The 14,824-nt window shown below is 43.0% G+C and overlaps 1 pseudogene; it reads right to left on the bottom strand.

Moving 5' to 3' along the window:
- Positions 1-14,824, bottom strand: part of LOC122906946 — a 441,004-nt pseudogene that overhangs the window by 417,054 nt on the left and 9,126 nt on the right.

The raw sequence follows: 14,824 nt of genomic DNA, 5'->3' as shown, positions 1-14,824 counted from the left end.
ACAACCTGGTTTAAATCCTGATTCTGCCATTTACAAGTCAGCTAACTTTAGATAAGTAACCTAACTTCCCTGGAGCCTCATTCTCCTCATCTGTAAAATTAGAAATAATTATATCCATCTTAAAGGGTGATAGTGAAGGTAAGAGCTAGCAAGTATAAAGCACCTCGATTTTTGGCTAGCCTGTGGTGGGTGCCTACTATATGGCAGTGTGGGTATGGGCAGTCAGGTTGTTGCAGGAGTGTCCTTTCGTGGCTACACCTCTCCCAATGGGTTAAGCTGCACCCACTGTCAATTTTCAGTTGCACTGAGGCCCCCAAGTTCCTCAGGAACCAGCAGTCCTCTGAATATCTGGCACCCAAGCTTGCTCTGATTGGCACTGGAGACCTTGAGAAAGGCTGCTGTCCATGTTCCCTCCCATGGCATTGAAATCCAACCTCTAGGAAGGAACCCAACCCTATGGTCTAGTCCATTCTTGGCCCCCGGTCCAGCAGGCCTTCCTCTGAAGGATGCAGAGAGAACAGGGACCCATGTAATCAGAACCTCTCCAATCCCAGCATCTGTTGTGCTTGCTGTCACCTCCAGGGTAACTTCAGCATTTTCACCTCCTCAGGTTGTGAACCAGTCCCTCCCACGCGGAGCTCGAGGCAGCTGGTAGAGTGCAAGCCAGGGCACGAGGAGCAACATTATTTCAGATGGAACAAGTGTCTGATGGAAAGCTTACACAATTGCAGCCAGTCCTGGACAATCTACCTGCTCCTTTCACCCCCAGCCAGGTGGGCGTTCCAGAAGCAGCTGGCACTTCACAAGAGAACCACACGATGGCATGAAATTGCATCTCCTGATTCGATTCCCCCCTAAGCATCGCTTGCTCATCCCACCAGTGATGGTGGACAGACCTGATGGTGCCTCCCACCCCACTTTCAGCTTAGTCACCCCAAGTGATTTATATATGCGAGACCACCCTTGTCTCCAGATAAAATGAGGAAAGGAATCTGAAGGGTGTTGTGGTGTCCTCTGCTCGCTGCCACACCCCTTCCTGTTCCTTTTCCCTTCAGTCTAATGAATTCTTTGTCTTTCTTTTCCTCCCACTCAAAAGTGTTCATGCTTATGTGTGTGAGTTTTGGTTTTTTTTTTTATAGTTTCCAATAGAAACCATACTCATTTTCCAGGGCATTTCTCCAAATTTTCTTTGCCGTAAGGCCTGACTTTCTTCTTTTTTTTTTTTAATTAATTAATTTATTTATTTATTTAATTTCCAATTTATTTATTTTCAGAAAAACAGTATTCATTATTTTTTCACCACACCCAGTGCTCCATGCAAGCCGTGCCCTCTATAATACCCACCACCTGGTACCCCAACCTCCCACCCCCCCCGCCACTTCAAACCCCTCAGACTGTTTTTCAGAGTCCATAGTCTCTCATGGTTCACCTCCCCTTCCAATTTACCCAAATTCCCTACTCCTTTCTAACGCCCCTTGTCCTCCATGCTATTTGTTATGCTCCACGAATAAGTGAAACCATATGATAATTGACTCTCTCTGCTTGACTTATTTCACTCAGCATAATCTCTTCCAGTCCCGTCCATGTTGCTACAAAAGTTGGGTATTCATCCTTTCTGATGGAGGCATAATACTCCATAGTGTATATGGACCATATCTTCCTTATCCATTCATCCGTTGAAGGGCATCTTGGTTCTTCCCACAGTTTGGCGACTGTGGCCATTGCTGCTATAAACATTGGGGTACAGATGGCCCTTCTTTTCACGACATCTGTATCTTTGGGGTAAATACCCAGGAGTGCAATTGCAGGCTTGTAGGGAAGCTCTATTTCTAATTTCTTGAGGAATCTCCACACTGTTCTCCAAAGAGGCTGCACCAACTTGCATTCCCACCAACAGTGGAAGAGGGTTCCCCTTTCTCCACATCCTCTCCAACACATGTTGTTTCCTGTTTTGTTAATTTTGGCCATTCTAACTGGTGTAAGGTGATATCTCAATGTGGTTTTAATTTGAATCTCCCTGAGGGCTAATGATGATGAGCATTTTTTCATGTGTCTGATAGCCATTTGTATGTCTTGATTGGAGAAGTGTCTGTTCATATCTTCTGCCATTAAAAACAGACACATAGACCAGTGGAACAGAGTAGAGAGCCCTGATATGGACCCTCAACTCTATGGTCAATTAATCTTTGACAAAACAGGAAAAAATATACAGTGGAAAAAAGACAGTCTCTTCAATAAATGGTGCTGGGAAAACTGGACAGCTATATGTAGAAGAATGAAACTCGACCATTCTCTTACACCGTACACAAAGATCAACTCAAAATGGATAAAAGACCTCAACGTGAGACAGGAATCCATCAGAATCTTAGAGGAGAACATAGGCAGTAATCTCTTTGATATCAGCCACAGCAACTTCGTTCAAGATACGTCTCCAAAGGCAAAGGAAACAAAAGCGAAAATAAACTTCTGGGACTTCATCAAAATCAAAAGCTTCTGCACAGCAAAGGAAACAGTCAAAAAAACAAAGAGGCAACCCACGGAATGGGAGAAGATATTTGCAAATGACAGTACAGACAAAAGGTTGATATCCAGTATCTATAATGAACTCCTCAAACTCAACCCACACGAAACAGACAAACACATCAAAAAATGGGCAGAAGATATGAACAGACACTTCTCCAATCAAGACATACAAATGGCTATCAGACACATGAGAAAAGGCCTGACTTTCTAATAGAGTCAGAAGTGGTTCTCCCTTTAAAAACAGAGGTTTCTGGTTTTCATGGGCATTCAAAGCTAAATTATTCACTAGATCTTAATGAGATTCTGAATCGTAGTTTTAATTTTGCTTGTTTAACCACTTGTGTTGTTTTGTTACTGCTCTAAGAGTTTTTACACACGTCCAAAGGAGGGTAACCAGAAACAGTCCATGTAAGAGACATTCCATGTAGGAGACAGGGTAAGTCAAGCAGAGACTATCTGAACCTAACAGCAAATAGCACTGAAGAGCCAGTCAAAAGTGCGGCTCTAGGGGTGTGTGGGTGACTCAGTTGGCTAAGCAACCCGCTCTTGATTTCCGCTCAGGTCCTGATCTCAGGGTCTTGGGATTAGTCTCAGGCTCTGTGGGGAGTAGGCTTGGGATTCTCTCTCTACCTCTCCCTCTGCCCCTCCCCCTGCTCACAACAAACAAACAAACAAACAGTAAATAAAGATTTTTTTAAGTGTGGCTACAACAAATTATTAAAAGTTTTAAAAAACTAAATTAGGTAACCTGAACTCTCTGTTGTAGGTATATAGGTCATGGATATGAAAATGTGCTTAAAATGCATAGAAAGGGAGCCTGGGGAATTGCTCAGGAGTAACTGACACTAGTTAAGAGATTGGGAGCCAGTGTGGGGGCAGGAACTAAAAGGGAGTCATGTTCCTCTAAAAAATAAGAATAAAAATACCACATGGTCCAGTAATTGCACTACGGGGTATTTACCCAAAGAAAACAAAAATACTAATTCAAAAACATGTACGCCTCCCTATGCTTATGACAGCATTATTCACAATAGCCACAATGTGGATGCAACCTAAATGTCCACTGTTAGGTGAACAGATAAAGAAAACTCATACATTAGGTGGTATATATCAACCATTTAAAAATTGAAATCTTGCCATTTACAACAACAGTGACGACCTAGAGGGCATTATGCTAAGTGAGATAAGTCAGACAGAGAACGAGAAATACCATATGATTTTATTTATGTATAGCATCTAAAAAGCAAAACAAGTGAACAAACAAAAAAAGCAGGAAAAGACCCATAAATATAGAAAATAAACTGGTAGTTGTATCCACGGTGGCGGTGTGGGAGGTGGGAGGGAGGGCAAAATAATGGAAGGGGAGTGGGAGATACAGGCTTCTAGTTATGGTGGGAGTAAGTCACGAGGATGAAAGGTACAACGTAGGGAATAGAGTCAACAATACTGTCATAGTGTTGTATGGGGACAGATGGGACCTCTGCTTATGGTGAGCATGGTGTAATGTACACTGAATCACTATGTTGAAACTAACATAACATTCTGTGTCAACTATACCTCAGTAAAAAAGACAAAGAAGAAATGAAAAGGAGGGAACCTGCACACAGAGGCAGGCACAGAGGGAGGACCAGGGGAAGACACAGAAAAAGCCTTCTACAAGCCAGGAACAGCTGAGGTCACTGAAGCCAGGAGGGAAACAAGGACGAGATTCTCCTCCACAGCCCTCAGAAGGAACCAATCCAGCCATCCCCTTGATCACAGACTTACGGCTACAAAAATGGGAAGACAGTACACTTCTGTTCTTTAAGCTGGAAGAAAATAAAGTGGCGGGGAAGTGAGTGAGATTTTACTTGGATTACTGCTATGTCACTGGATCTGTCATAAGAAAAATGCGATACTCATGTAATCTATGTGCGTACACATGCTGACACACATCGGCAAACATGGATACATATGTGTATAAAAGAGAACAGTAACTTTAAACTTTATTATACTTCTGCAAAAGTCCTATAGTAGTATAATCACTCCTAGAGGCTGAAAATTCTTATTATGCTTAAGCCTGTTGGCTTCAGAAGGCTTTGTCTTCCCTTATTGCAATGGTTCTCAGCCTTGGATGCTCCCTAGAATCAATGGGGACATTCAAATCTCGATGCCAACGCCATATCCTAGACTAATGAAATCAGAATCTCTGCAAGGGAAACTGGCTCCAGCTTTTTTTAAAGCTCCCCAGGTGATTTCAATATGTGACCAAAGTTGAGAACAAGTTTTACTCTGTAACCCCTCAAAGGGAGGGTCAATGTCTGGTTTGTCTTATGTCTTCACAGCACCTAAGTTAGTGACTTACATCAATATAATGAGGAGATCCGGAGCTTCCAGTATTCTCAGAGGGAGAAAAAAGGTCATAATAACCAGAAGTTAGTAATGTGTTAGGACTAATGCACACAGATTAATAAGTCCTAACACCGTTTCTCCCTCTGTCCCTCCCTCCCAACTTGTCCTCTCTCTTGCTCTTGCCCTCTCTTGCAAAAACAAACAAACAAACAAATAAAAAATATATGCAGTGGAATATTACTGATTTACATCAGTGTGGATGAAACTGGAGGAAACTATGCTCAGTGAAATAAGTCAAACAGAGAAAGACAATTATATAGTTTCAGTTATTTGTGAAACATAAGGAATAGCATGGAGGACATTAGGAGAAGGAAGGGAAAAATGAAAAGGGGGTAAATCAGAGGGAAGATGAACTATGAGAGACTATGGGATCTGAGAAACAAACCAAGGGTTTTAGAGGGGAGGGGGTGGGGGATGGGTTGGCCCGGTGATGGGTATTAAGGAGGGCACGTCTTGCAAGGAGCACTGGATGTTATACACAAACAATGAATCATGGAACACTGCATCAGAAACCCATGACGTACTCTATGGGGACTAACATAACATAATAAAAAAATTAGAACAGCAAACAAACAAATAAGTAAAAGCTTAAAATAAAGCAAAAAACCTTAAGTGTCTGCCTTCAGCTCAGGTCATGATCTCAGGGTCCTAAGATCAAGACACGTATCGGGCTCCCTGCTGAACGGGGAGTCTGCTTCTCCCTCTGTCCCTCCCCGCAACTTGTGTGCTCTCTCACTCTTGCTCTCTCTTGCAAAAATAAATAAAATTATGAGTTCCAACAGACAGCATCATGCCCTTTTGATGCCTTCAGGATCTGCGTCTTTTCACACACACACACACACACACACACACACACCCATCTGTACACACACAGTCTTTGCTGGGTATCTCCTCAGAGCCTGAGAATTTGGTGGTGGCGGGGGGAATTCTTTGGTCAGGTGATATCCCAATAGAGCAAGGTGAAAGCCGTCAACCAGCTTTATCTCTCACTGATGTCAAAGAAAAGATCGTAAATGGATTTCTAAGTCACTGTTGAGCAGAAGGTCTCTTTGGAAGAAGGACCCCTCACCTTCCTCATGACTGCTTCCCAAAATGGATTACCTTATTCCTGAGACATTGCCCAAAATTATTTGGAACAGTGAGTTCCTCTGGACATATCAGTAAGTTCTTCTGAAAAGAGAATTTGGAAGTTTGAAGTTCTTCAGATATATTTTGGGTTTTTTTTCCTGAAAATGGTGCCAAAGGTTTCCTCTAATCCTGGCACAGCTGGTGTTGATGGTTGTGGTGTCTTCGTCTAAAATGTTGTGCTTTAAATGTTATGATCCTTGGGCGTATCGAACCTGATATAAAGTTCGTACTGGGGGAAGAGGGTCCATATTAATTAAGCAGTTGGGATTATCCATGCTTGATATGGCCCTCTGAACAGCTCAGGTAGTTATATTAATTGCTTAGTTGTTGATCTCTTGAAGAAAAGATTTCAGCGGCAGAATTTCTGGTGTTTGAGCAGATTATAATTCCATTAGAAATACACCTGTAATATATTAGTAAGGTACTTTTGAAAATAATCTACATAGCATTCTATCTTGTGTCTTTCTTTAATTGGTATGAGATCCATGCAGCATTATTTCAGTTCAAATATCTTGGTGTGTTATTTTTTTTTAATCCCATTAAGCGATAGCTTCACAACAGAATTTGTGAAATCCTATTACTCACATAACCTCTAAAATCAATGTTCCTATGTATTTTAAAAATCAAGAAACTTCTAATTATTTGAGAGAGTGTCTGCATTTTACATCACTTAGGGGCATGTATATTTTATGAGTTTATAATTCTAAATATAGAAAATAATTATATTAAATCCTGGTACTTTGGAGAAAAACAACATTAATCAGCTCTATAAATTATGGCATGATAAGTCGGATTGTTTCTCTGTAACAGTGTAAGAGTTGCAAACTTTTCATCAAGACAGGAACAGAGAGAGAGAGAGAGAAATTCAGATGGGGGGGGAAACAAGGACCTCTTTGGCATGTCTCTTTTCAGGATGACATTTCAGGGCCCATCTCTGCTGGGCTGGTGTCTGCCCACCTGGCCACACAGTCGGGTTTGTTTTTGTCAACTCTAGCCCAGATCTGCGTCATGCAATGCACACATTTCCTACTTCATTCATCCATTCGATATGTCATTCATGGTTAGAGTGGTTTCTTTCATAGTAATTGCTTATGGAAGTTGTGCTATGCCAAGCCTTCCTTTCCCTCCTGGTTCTCTCCATTGAAGTCCAGCCCACTTGCCCCCTCCCTCCCTCCACCGCTTTCTTCCTCTGGCTTCAGAAATCCTGGGACAGACTGAACAGGAATTTGCACCAGAGTCCCAGGATAGGAGAAACACCTGTGCCCAAGGATAGTTTAGGTTAGCACCACGGTCAGCAACATACACTTGGGTTGCCTCCCTAACTGCTTAGTCTCTAGCGAGCTTCCTTCAAGAAAGACACCATTCAACAAACACCGGAAAAGTAAATGAAGGAAGAATAAGCCAGCAGTGAATTGTGACTTTGTGTTCATGGGCACAATTATGAGTGTCTGAACAGCCCCAATTCTCTGTTGGCTCTGAAAGTTCAGGCAGCTCCTCTTCCTGTCGCCTTACTTCTCCAGGGGAGCTGAAAAGATCCAAGGTAAGGATCAGTCCCTCACCCTGGGACAGAAATTTCACATATGGTACCTCTGTTCATTCTCAACATGACTCTCCCTTCAGAGAAAAGAACCAAGGCTCAAAGGGGTTAAATCCACCCAGCAAGCAAGTGGCAGAGCTGGGACTCAGTCCAGAGCCTCCTGGTTCCAAAGTCCATGTCCCTCGCTCCCATCACCCATGTCACTAGAGAGGGAAATGTAGTGTGTATGTGCCAGCCTTATACCTACATATTAAGTGAAGATTGAAATGATAAGGAGCCCGACAATGAATTACCATTATCATTACAACACTTTGCATTGTCATCTTTTATTTTATTACATATCCAAAAATACAATTAATCGGGAAGAATTTTATTTGTTCAGTATTTCACTTTCAGTTACGGTTTGTTTCCTTCCTTCCTTCCTTTACTTTTTTCCCTCTGGCCTTTCTTTCTTCCTTCCTTCCCTCCCTCCCTTCCTTCTTTCCTTCCCTCACAATCAAATTTTCCCTAATTGTAATTAAGGGTAAAGAAATTAGGCTTTACTCTGCCTGATTAGGAGATGCAGTGCCTGGTTCATTAAAGACAAGTCTTCTTCAAGACAACTGGGTGGCTCAGTCAGTTATGTGTCTGTGTTCAACTCAGGTCATGATCCCAGGGTCCTGGGATGGAGCCTCCCATCAGGTTCCCTGCTCAGTGGGGAGCCTGCTTCCCCCTCTCCCTCTACTGCTCCCATGTTTATGCTCTCTCTCTCTCTCTCTCTCTCTCGATGTCAAATAAATAAATTCCTTTTTTAAAAGAAAATCCTCTTTACCAAAGAATGACAGCTTCCAAAGATAGAAGAAATGGTAGAATTAGGAAGTCACCGTTTTGCAAATCCGCATGGAAAAACTGATTCAGGTAAGAGCCATCAATGAATGCTACAAGCATTGGGTAAAAGATTGTAGGGAGTGGGATCTTTGGACATTACCAAAGTATCACCGCACTGGTGACTTGCCAATTTTAAGAGAACAATGTACTATCACAAAGGCCAGTACTGGTGGCTGACAACTCAACCAAGGAAGAAAACTCAATAGTATGCACACCCTGGTGTTGTACCCCCGACTCGAAGCAGCAAGAAGTATCCAGTATCACCCAAAATATTTGTTCCTGATATGTTTAACCTGCACTTAACCAAGGTTTTAGACCTACCTTTCAGTGTATAGGAAAGTCGATAGCTGGAATGTGGAGGTAATGACACTACAGGGAAACAGTTAGACTTGTGGGACATTTTACAACACAAACTGGCCTCGTCTCTCCAGAAAATCAATCTGATCATGGAAAGCAGATCAATGCTTGCCTGGAACAAGAAGCAGAGGGGATATGACTGCAGAGAGGCACAAAGGATCTTTCTGGGGCAAAAGAAATCTGCATTTTGATTGTTTTTTATTTGATTTGATGGGACAGTTACATTGGTGCATACAGTTGTCATAATTAATGAACAGTACACTTACAGCTGAATTCCTTAGGTCAAGTTACACATTGATGCAGATGATTTTTAAAACAAAAACAAATTATCAGTATCACAGAAAAAAGTGAAGACATGGGTTGTCTTTATTGTCTTGAGACAATATTTGAATTGTCTAAAGACCCATTACAGCCAGATAGAATAAGAGAAGTTCAAATAGATCTGTGCTTGAAGAAAAACGGGACAACTAAGAAAGACATTTTGGGGATAATGAAGAGAATTGAAGCAAACTGGATGCTAGATCATTCTGAGAAATTTAAAAAATTTTTCTTCTGCTTTCTGGTAGGATAATGTTCTTATTGTTAGAAGATACTTGTTGAATTATTTAGGAGAGAAGGGTCATTAATTGCTATACTAGAAGATATATGAGGACATGTACAAAGAGAAAGCAAAGACAGCATCAAGTTATCAATGGTTTAATTCTGCAGAAAGAATTCACTGATATTTATTATGCTAGGCTTTCAACACTTCTGTCCTTCTGACATTTCCAAGAATAAAAATGTGGAAAACAGTGACTGCCGTGTGAGGGGTGATGGCTCTTCTGGTTTGGAGGCAGTCTTCAGAAAGTCTTCTGGCCTTTGGTGAGATTATCTCTTATGGCAAGGAGCCACCCCTTTCCATGGCTTCTCCTTAGGGGAAAGGACACTTGCACATCCCTAGAGAGGCCTTTGTATCCTGCTCTGTGACCTAAAGGGCTCTGGGCTCCTCCCACCATCCTTCACTTCTCCCCACCACAATGCTGTTGAGCAAATACATGTGAATGGTTCTGTTAACTGCTTGAATAAATATTGCACCTCGACTAAAAAGAAAAGATAAGTTCCCTCCTGGAATCTCTCCAGGAGAGAAGAGACAATGAAGAAAAAAGATTAAGAAGCTTTAAACACTTGCTTAAAGTTGAATGGAAACATACATAATATGTACTCTGAAGGTAGGAATTCTCTTTCAACGTCAACTAAATGTGGTCACTAGGGCTCTGGGTGTGGAAGATCAGACTTATTTAATGTGATGATGTCTAGGATGTTATTGAGCTAAGGGAAGTGATCAAATTCTCCTCCTCTGGAAGGTCTAGCTCAAATTGCTTCTCTTGTAGAAAATCTTTCCAAACTAATCCATAACAATCACTCCCTCTCCCAAGTTCCACCTGTTCTTGCTATCTGTTTCAGCCTGTCTGATCCTAAGTCACCTGCTAGATTATTTAAAAGTAGCTTACATTTTCACATCTTCTCTCCCCAAAGCCAGGATAGGGCTTCATGGGGATGCCGAGCCCTGATTCTCCCGATATGTCTGTCTTCACCAGCACATACACACCCATACTGTAAGTGCTTGGACCGCAGGGGCCAGGGCTAAGCCCCTTTGTGTTCCCAATGCCCCGCACAGGGTCTGGTCCATAAATGCTTGAAAAATGAACAAGGGCTTTCCTCCTATCCCTACTGTACAGTCCAGAACATAGGGCAAGGCATGGCGGAGCTTCTTGTAGAATGAATCAAAATTACCTGGAATCAGGACATTTGAGTGATAAAGTCTCCCTCTCTCTGTCTCTCTTTCTCTCTATCTGAATCTCTCTTTCTCTTTGCTTACATGCACATGCATTTTCTTTCTCACCACTGGAACCCAGACACCATGCTGGCAAGAATCCCAGGATTAGAGTAAGGAGTAGAGGAAAGCCATGCCCACTATCCCCTGTCCAAATCCCTGACCCATAGAATTTGTGAGCATTATAAATGTTTGTTGTTGTTTTTGTTTTTGCTTTTTTAACATTGCATTCTGGAAAGATAGATTACATAGTCACACTAAATGGAACATTCTCTTTGCTCCTTATCCTTCTCTACATCTCATCTAAACAAGGAAGTAGTACCTTAGGTAGGATAGTCAAATTAAATGGGATGTCCCATTAAATCTGAATTTCAGATAAATAATAAGTGATTCTTTTGGCACAAGTATGTGCCCAGTATTTCATGTAACATATCCTTTAAAAATATTTATTGTAGGTGCCTCCTTAGCACAGTAGGCAGTGCATCAGTTTCATAAAAATATTTGTTTATCTGAAGTTCAAATTCAGTTGGCACTCCTTTAGTTTTATTCGCTAATGCTAGGAACACTTACCTTGAATCTCCACCCTGGACCTTTTCTCTACCCACACACACGACTTAGGGGAGTCAATCCAGTCCAAACTTTATCCTGACAACTCTGAAATTTTTATCTCCAGTTCAGAAATCTCTACCAATCTCCACACCAAAACACTGGACTATCTACTTGATAACTCCACTTTTATAGCTGAGAGTCATCTCAGACCCAGGCAGAATTGTTGATTTGCAACCCCTACCCACCCACCCAAGCTGTTGCTCCTCAACCTTCCCCATCTCGGTGAATGGCACTGACATCGACCCAGTTGCTCAAGCCCCCAAGGAGAGCATCAGCCTTGATTCCTCCCCTTCCCATACTCTGTGCCCAGTCAATCAAGAAGTCCCTTTGGCTCAACAGCCAAAACATATTTCCAGCCCATCGCTGCCTCCTGGTGTCCCCTACAATCTCTGTGGATCAAGGCACACTCTCCTCTCACTTGAACAACTGTACTGGCCACCAAATGGCTTTCCCACTTCCCCTCTTGCTTCTCTGTAACCTTCTCTACTGCATTCTCCCCGCAGTAGCTGGAAGGATCTTTTTAAAGACAATCAAGGAACTCGTCTGCTACAAATGCTCCGATGTTTCCTAGCTGCACTAAATATAAAATGTAAATATCCTTCAAGATCCTTCATGATCTATTTCTTGTACCATCTGTCAAAGGCCACCAACCTTTCTGTTCCTCAAACATCCTAAGGTCCCATAGGACCTTAGGATGTTCTGCCTGAAGTACGGCACCCAGGGGGCTCATCCTTACCATTTCCGCCTCAAATCTCACATCACTTCTTCCATTTAGGCCTCCCTTACCTGGCCTCCCACCCCCCGCCCTCGGGTCTCCCAAGGCCATCAGCCTGGGGTATTTCCACCTCCAGGCAAAACCCAGTGCATCTGCTTTGGTTTTAGTTTGGGCCTGTGCACTGGTTTCTGTCCTCTTGCACTGGATCTTTTTTTGAAAACAGCAGAGAAACAGATTTTGTTAATTTCCTAATTCAATTTAAGAGTTCTGTCCATTCATATATGATTTGACTTATGATTTAACTGCCCACAATTGTTGTGATGGCTTACATAGGTAGACTTATTTCTACCGTCTGATTTTTACTTTTCTATTGATCATGCATTTGTAATGTTTCTTTCTTCTTATTTCCTCCCTGTCAAGGAGTTGACATACTTTCTTTATTCTCTTATTTCATCTTTTAGTTTGAAAAAACATATACTTGATTTTGGGGTTACCTGTAAAACTCTTTTTTAAAAAAAAAGATTTTATTTATTTATTTCAGAGAGAGAGACAGAATGAGAGAGCAAGAGAGAGGGTATGAGAGGGGAGAGGTCAGAGGGAGCAGCAGACTCCCTCCAAGCAGGGAGACTGATGTGGGACCTGGGACTCCACGATCATGACTAGAGCCGAAGGCAGTTCCTTAACCAACTGAGACACCCAGGTTCCCTACCTTTAAAACTCTTAAGCCCATGTAGGGACCCCTGCGTAGCTCAGTCTGTTAGGCATCTGCCTTCGGCTCAGGCCATTTTACTGGGGTCCTGGGATTGAGTCCTGCATCAAGCTGTTTGCTCAGCCCAGAGCCCACTTCTTCCTCTGCCTGCTGCTCCCCCTGCTTGTGCGCTCTCACACTCTTGCTGACAAATAAAAAAAATAAATAAATAAAATCTTTAAAAAACCGAAACTCTTAAGCACGTGTAACTTACGTCTGAACTGAGTCTATTACCCCTCTTAGAGCACAAAATGAGAATATCAGAATCCTTTAATGTTAAGTACCTGCAGTTGTTCTAACAATGTGCATTATCATGTCATTCCAACTTGTCACTAACATCACCCAAAATGACTTTTTCGTGTGTTTTACAGCTAATGGTAATTCAGATTTCCCGACATGTTGGCTAACTACTTACCCACCCGGCTCTTTGTTTCCCATTCACTCCTGCAGGTGCGAACTTCCTGTGCTGAAATAATCCTTCAGTTGTCCTTCCAGTAGGTGTTGTGGAGGAACCATTTCTCCATCCTTATGTCAAAAAATGTTTCTCTAGCACCTTAAATCCTGGGCATAATCCACAGGTAAGAAATTCTGGTGTACAGTCCATTTTTTCATTGCATTTCTTTCATTGCCATGTCATGGCGAAATGTGTGAGACTTTGTGGATGGAATAAGGTGGTGTCTGGGCCCAGCTTGATTCCCAGAGCAGAAAGCCGGGACCTAGCTTCATGGTTTTCAGCCATCTTCCCTAACTGATGTCTGGGAACTCGGAAGCATTCTGGCCCCAGCTGGTCTTCTACGGACGCCCGGGATCCTGAGACCATTATGTCACACCTGGGATATAGCCCGACTTCACCGCTTGAACACTTTTAAGCCAGGAATGTCCCCCACAGGGGTAGATACATAAGTCTTTCAATCATGCACCTGGTTGTCCACAGACACTTTGCAGTAGTCTCCTTCAGGTAGGTGCCTCCCCTTGGCTGTATCCATAGCTGTATCACACTCACAACTGGTTCTCATCCAGGCCCCTCAGGCTGTGAAGCTGCCGCAGGCACCACAGTGGGAGCTAGAGGTAGCTCTTGAGGAGGTTCAGCATCTTCTTCTGAGGTTGGGGCTGTCGGTCCAAGAAGAGAAAGTATCAACCCAATGATTGACTTTACATGTCCCTCCTAAATCAAGGAAAATTTCCCCACCGTTCAATGTTCTCTGAGTCCAGGAAGCAATCCCTAGAGGGTCTCCCCTGATAGCAGGTCATGGGCACAGGGATCTGAGGCTACTCCTTACTCCCGGCCCACCAGATGATGGAGGCTAGCTCTGGGGAGCCTCCGCTGTTCCCTGCACAGGTCTAGATCAGCCACCCCCTGTCCTCCTCAGATCAGCATCTCTCTAGTTCTCCTCCCTCTACCCCTCCCCCTGCTTGTGCTCTTTTCCCTCTAATAAAGAAATAAAATCCTAAAAGAATATATAAATGATTGAGAATCAAAGTGAACCTTGAGGCCTTCAAGACCTGGCCAGAAACAGCCTCCTGTGTGTTTTTCCTTGTCATCTTTCTTCTTGTGCTGATGGCATCAGAGGTGCATGTCATCCCAAGGAGGGAGAAGGCCGATGGTGGAGGGACTCTGGGCTCCTGAAGAACACAGAAAGCATTTCAGTCTCCGATCTGAAGATCCACTCAGCACTGTCATGGCGGGGTACCTCTGTGGTGACATGCTACCAAAACCTGGCGAGTTACATGGTCACTCAGCATAATGTAATATACCTCCATACAGCATGTTGAAATGACCAAGTTCACTTGAATAGTGATCAGCCTAAAACCTTTCAAGAGGACCAAAGAGGCACCTGGCTTCCTCAGGCACTAGGATCCTTGATCTCAGGGTTAGGAGTTCGAGGCCCACATCAGGCACAGTTAACTTCAGAAAACAAAACAAAGGCTTACACAGGACTAAAATCAGTGAGGCTCAAACAACGGAGCTGGTCTGTGCTGGGACGGATCCTGTCTCCCGTTCATTCAGCAACCGGGCACTGCGCACTCAGATGGTGCCAGGGCTTATCAGCCCAGCGGGTTCTCCTCGTGAGAGCTCAGGGTCTAGAGGAGAAGATGGACAAACGAGAAACCAAAATGTGCACGGAAAAAGCGATT

The sequence above is a fragment of the Neovison vison genome, chromosome 5 (genome assembly GCF_020171115.1).
Source record: "Neovison vison isolate M4711 chromosome 5, ASM_NN_V1, whole genome shotgun sequence".
NCBI lineage: Eukaryota > Metazoa > Chordata > Mammalia > Carnivora > Mustelidae > Neogale > Neogale vison.
Note: the sequence above shows the minus strand (reverse complement) of the source record. Positions and strands in the feature narration are given on the sequence as shown.